The 6,121-nt window shown below is 37.5% G+C and overlaps 1 pseudogene; it reads right to left on the bottom strand.

The window, feature by feature from the left end:
* Positions 1-1,120: 1,120 nt before the first annotated feature.
* LOC149263503 (cytochrome P450 CYP94D108 pseudogene) lies at positions 1,121-2,701 on the bottom strand (annotated as a pseudogene).
* Positions 2,702-6,121: the final 3,420 nt, after the last annotated feature.

Consider the following 6,121-nt stretch of genomic DNA (forward strand, 5'->3'; position numbering starts at 1 on the left):
TTATCAGATATGTTATTAAAAAAAAAAAAATTGAATAAAAATTATACATACATTATATTTAATATTAACAATCTTTATTAATAATTCAAGCAATAAATATGAGGAAAAATAAATATTTAAATATAGGATGCATGTATATTAAAGAATAAACTTTTTTAAATAAAAAATTAAACATAAAATTAAAAATATATATTAATAAAGATATATTAGATTAAAAACAAAACTAAAAATAAGATAACTCTTTTTGGAAGCTATAAAGAACTAGACAAAATGCGCATCAAGATGGATTTGATAGATTAGGAGTATTCATAAAACTAGATTTACTTTGAAATGTGCAAAGATAACTAAAAAAATTAAATATAAAATTAAAAATATATATTAATAAAGATTTATTAGGTTAAAAAACAACTAAAAATAAGATAACTCTTTTTGGAAGCTATAAAGAACTAGAAAAAATGCGCATCAAGATGGATTCGATGGATTAGGAGTATTCATAAAACTAGATTTACTTTGAAATGTGCAAATGGGCATAAAGTGGATTTGAGATATTCAAATTATTATTTTTTTTTACAATGAAAGTTGGAATATCCTTAAAATCTACAATCAAATTCTGTAACAACTGACAACTTCCAAATTTTAATATAACAACAGCACAATACAAAACCAAACCAAACAAATCTCACAAAAGTTGTAAAAGTTCCATAAATTCCTACTTTCATAACCAATCAAAAAGTACACACTGGTTGTTACAAAGGGCTGCTATTATGCTTTCCCCTTTTTTAACCAGCTCCTGGCTATATATCCTCCTTAGCTATATATCCTCCTTTATTTGGATTGTTGATTCACCCAATATTTGACCATCAACACCAGCAAAGTCAAATAATTAACCGCGCTCATATCCATCAAATTACCAAATATTAAGTTATTTGACCGCGACTATCTCCATCTAATCAATCCTGATAAAGATTCTCATCTGATATTCTATTCGACCTATCAACAATCCAGATAAAAATGCCCATCATATATCCTAAGAAATAACTACTACTGTTACTCTAAGAAATAACTATCGATTAATATAAGATGTTGCTAATTTACATCAAAACTACTAACTTACTGAATATCAATGTCTGCTTGTAACGGTAACCGGCAGCCCATCCTTCATGCGCAGAGTTATTATAAGCGAATACTGTGGACAGTAGTTATCGTCCATCTTTAAAGTAAAAGAATGAAGAAGTGAAGCAACGATGGACTTCATCTGTATCAAGGCCATATCCATACCTAGGCAAGAACGAGGTCCTGCGTTAAAAACTGCGAACTTGAAAGGATTTTTCATCTCAAAGCTGCCGTCAATATTGAGCCATCTCTCTGGTCTGAACTCCATGAAATCTTTACCCCAAATGCCTTCCATCCTGCCCATTGCATAAATATTGTAAGCTACAAACGACCCTGTGCTTACTGTAGTTCCATCTGGCAACACATCATCGTTAGAAGCTATTTTGGAATCAAGGGGAAGGGGAGGGTACAGTCTCAATGACTCACTCAGGGCACCATGGAGATATGCCATGCATTTCAATTCCTCGTAACTAAACAATGCTGCATCTGTTAATTCCCCTTTTTCTTCTTCATCGACTCCACGTTTGGCTAAGACGCCCAGAATTTCTTGGCGAATAGCTTCTTCTACACGGGGATGAGAAGAAAGAAGCCAAAAAAACCATGTGAGAGCTGTGGAGGTTGTATCTTTACCTGCCAACATGATGCTAACGACCATATCTTTTAACAGCATGTCTGATTTTTCATTCATATTTGATGTCTGCTCATCTTCGTCATCGAACCGCGTTTGATTCTTGATAACAGCTGCCATGAATCTGGAAAGAATGTCCTCCCTACCAGGTTCTCCCTTCTTCTCAATATCTTCTCTTCTGGAACGAATAACACCCAAAGCAAATTCATTCACCACACGTAGCGCTTCACGAAGGCGTCTCTCGGAGCCAATGTTGAGCAGACGCTTGATTTTTACCATAAGCTCAGGAGCCACTGCAAGGAATCTTTTGTAGGTAATCTTGCTGGCGCAGTCAAAAGCTTCTGCAAACCGTGGGCTGGGCATAGAAGGATGGAGGCAACCGGGATCGACCCCGAACGCAACATTGCAAATATTATCAAATGCAAACCTCTGCAGAATATCTTGTAGGTCTACAGGCTCCCCTCGTTCACATGCATTCTGAAGCACGACCATGAGACGATTCCGAATCTCCCATTGCACCGTCTCCACCACGAAGTTTCTGAGCGACTTGGTATTGAATTCGTAGCTAGCAGCCTTCCTCTGAATCTTCCATAGCTCTCCGTCGGTGTTGAAGATTCCTCTGCCCAAGAAATCATGGAGAAGGAATCTGAAACGTTCCCCTTTGCTATAGTTGTCGAAATTGGTTTTCAGTATATACTCCACATTTGCAGGATTCGAAGTGACGATGCCTGGGATTCGGCCTCCCGGGACGCCTGCTATTTTGACCGTGTGAGAGCTTGTTGACAAAAGGAGCTCTGTTAGCCACTCGAGAAGCCTGTCACGATTTCTCACGAAAGCAAAGACAGATGCTGTTGGAGCTGTGGGTGGACTGTCAATGTTTCTGCGTCTGAAAATCTTATGGAAAAAGTACAGAAACAAGCTAACTGTAAGGAGCACAGTACATACCCAAGAAAGAAACATGTTTGCGTGCGAGGTGTTGAATCTCTGTTCCGGCGTTGAATGCAGCAATTCCAGAGAGCCTTCTCTAATGCTCAAACTGGTTAGACAAATTTATTGACCACCATGCATTCAATTTTGTCCACATTCAGAAAAATGTATTGAACATGCAGATTATTAGAGATATACGTTTAAACACGTTAATTCCAATTTTATCTCTGCGTTTTGCTTCTCTCACACCAATAGTGATGTTGTACTTACTTTTCTGGACTTTGTTATAATCAGATTTAGATAGTTATTCTCTCAGACAATCAGAAGTAATGTTGCAGTTACTTCTCTGGATTTTGTTCTAATCAGATTCCAATCATTATTTTCTCGTACAAATCTAGAAGTAACGTTGTAGTTACTTTTCCGGACTTTTCTATAATCAGATTTAAATAATTATTGGGCATGTTCCATGTGCAAATTAAATTTGTGAAAAAAAATATTATATATGGAGTTAATTAAACTTTTTAACCAAAAATATATAATAATAATAATATTAAAAAAATGAATATATATATATATTAAATACCATTTAAAAATTATAATAGTTTTTTCTTATTTTATATAGGAGTTGTCTATAATGCGACTTTTTGAGATTCCGGTGACGGAATCCGGCGGAAGAAATTGAGATGAAATCATGATTTGTTGCAGTTAAAATGGTTTTTTAACTGCATATTCGGATTCAGCACCCTGAAAAACCCCTGGGACGGTTTCATTGTGCAGAAATTAGCTATCAAACTTGGATTCCAATAAATCACTGCCGGATTTTCACCGGAAAAAATCGCCGGAAAGGCTTTCAAAAAGTCGCGTTAAAGACTACGTCTTTTATATATATAGTCATCAAAGCATTAATTTTATATTATTGATGGTAAAATAAGTACATATGGTTGGTTATCAACTCGTTTTGCCTCATTCCAACTGGATTTCTTGGCAAGGAGAGCTGGAATATACATCACTTTATTTTTGGCGGGCTTCTCAGTCATACAAGCCAAAAAACTGCCAAAATTAAGACACATCCAGGGACATTCATATTAAGGTGGTGGACGTGGTGGATGCATATCTACATGAGTTGGATGCTCCCGTTGCATTTCTTGGTCATCTTGGTGAAATTCAATGTGCTCCAAACACTCTTCAATCTTGCACAGACGATCATGAATTCCACATTGGCTACGATGGGCATGTTCTAGTTGCTCAAGAATTTCCTCTTAGGTGAATTGGATGTCATTCTAGTAGGAAACATTTTCGTTGCAGTCCTCATACCTATGGTCTCAGAGGATGTCCAGGTTGGAATGAATCCTCCCCAACTGTTCAACGATGGAGTCCAATGTGGTTGCCTGGATTATGCGGCCAGGAGGCATTCCAAGAATCTAAGCGAGCCCCTCCTCTCTATCCAGGTTGGTTGAATGTGCCTCGCAAAAGGAAGAGGCCCAACTACCTCTGTTGTCAGCACGACCGCGCTACCCACCTCCTTGACGGGGTCTCCTTCATTATCGCTACATGCCTGTAGTAAAAACAATCTCACACTCCAACCATGGGGGCTTCACTCAATGAACCTCTAACTTAACACATGCATTCGTAGCATATTAAACCATACCCTTAATTTGACTACATATCGGAAAATACATTACTTAACCCCCTACCAATACAAACCTAATACACCTTCCCAATTTAAGAAACCCCTACTTTCAATAGATACTATAGGTTTCCATTTTTTCATTAACATTTTTAATACCCCTTTATATTTTTTCATTAACTTTGAGCTCCATTTTTTATACTCACAAATATTAAAACCCTTCACCCCTCATTATATGCTCAATATATTGTTTCATTTTTTCCTCAATATATATCCCCCAATATGAACTCACGTGGTATGGTATTTCTCCCCCAGTGAAGCTCCTGTGACTCCCATAAGCCCAGACACTCACTTCCCTCCCACAGGAACTAGGACTCCCACGGGCACTAGCATTCAATTCCTTCCACCATCCACTCATCAATGACTCGTCCTGGTATCTAGATATGGGAGTCTCCTGACCACCTCCAAGTTTTCCCCAGCCACCTAATCCCATAGGGACGCTCCAACCTCTTTAATTCACAAAAATGCAATGGCCAGCGAGCGCACTACCCCCAGTTCGACAGAGATGACCACTCTAGCTATAGAGGGCCATAAATTTTGACACGCCCACCCTCGGAACAATCCCAGACATAATATCTCTTCCCCTCGATACCCTAAGTCACAACAACCCCTAGACAGGGTGAACTTAATAGCACGGGGACAAGATATAGGAACTCACAGGTAGGACTTAAAAATCATTGAGTTCGATCCACCATGGGCATAAACACCAACCTTATAATGCCAAATTTTTGCCCTTCCCTATTGAAAATGCAGCAAGAAATTCTCAATTTGATTTTGCCTTGATTAAATTGAGAAAATTCAAATTTCCACATTAGTAGACAACTTGGATGATGTTAACTTGTGTGACATGGCTTTTGTCACCCAATTTAATCAATAAATTCGAGTTGGAGAAGTTAGAGTTTAGTTCAGTATTTGTGATTACTAATTTGTAGCAATCAAGGTCAGTTATCTAAGGTTGTTTTCAATTAAACTAGTTCCAACTATTGGAGGAACTAGTGGGACTTCAGTCAAACTCAGTGATCATCCAATTAACTAATCAATTAGCCCAAAGTAGCTAGTGCCTATAAAGAATTCGAGTTACCAAGTTAAGGTGGAGATTCGAAGGTAGTGTAGCATCAGTTGTAGACTAGTCTTGAGTGTAAATGTGTTGAATGCAGTTAGATGATCAACCTAAGGAATTGTGCAGCTCAATTTGAGGAATTTCCTAAATAGTAGGGTCCTAATTCCTCAAGGAACAACGTAAGGAAATAAGAGCTTAAGCCGAAGCAAAATTTGACTGAGTCTGGGTCAGAGGCCTTCAGTGATCAGAGAGATAGGTTATGCACCTGTAGAGTATGCTCAATTGAGTAAAGCAAATGTAATACATCTCTATTCATTTGATTAATGCAACTAGGCATTAGGGTTTTTAGCAAATTTCTTTCCCCAAATAAAAAATACTTGTTGCATGTGTGTTATTTCTTCTTGCATGTCTGAGATTTTTTATCTAAATTGTGAATTAATGTCTGTGGGATAGTAGAGTAGGTTTTTGTCTTGTGATTTTGATTAAAACTTCATGAGAAGTTGCAAATATACAACCTAATTTCTACATGGTATCAAAGTTGGATTCACATTAGAGCAGGAAATTCGAAGTTGTTTCTCAGAGGTTCGAATTTGAAGATCAGTGTAGCAGGATTTCTTCAGAGCTGAGAAGATGGCCTTCAATGGACTAAGGCTAGAGTATGCCTTGGAAGACACCTCAAATTTTGTTGCATGGAAGGACCATATGG

Source organism: Pinus tabuliformis, chromosome 6 (genome assembly GCF_031772625.1).
Source record: "Pinus tabuliformis cultivar Carrire ecotype Pingquan chromosome 6, CPIR1, whole genome shotgun sequence".
NCBI lineage: Eukaryota > Viridiplantae > Streptophyta > Pinopsida > Pinales > Pinaceae > Pinus > Pinus tabuliformis.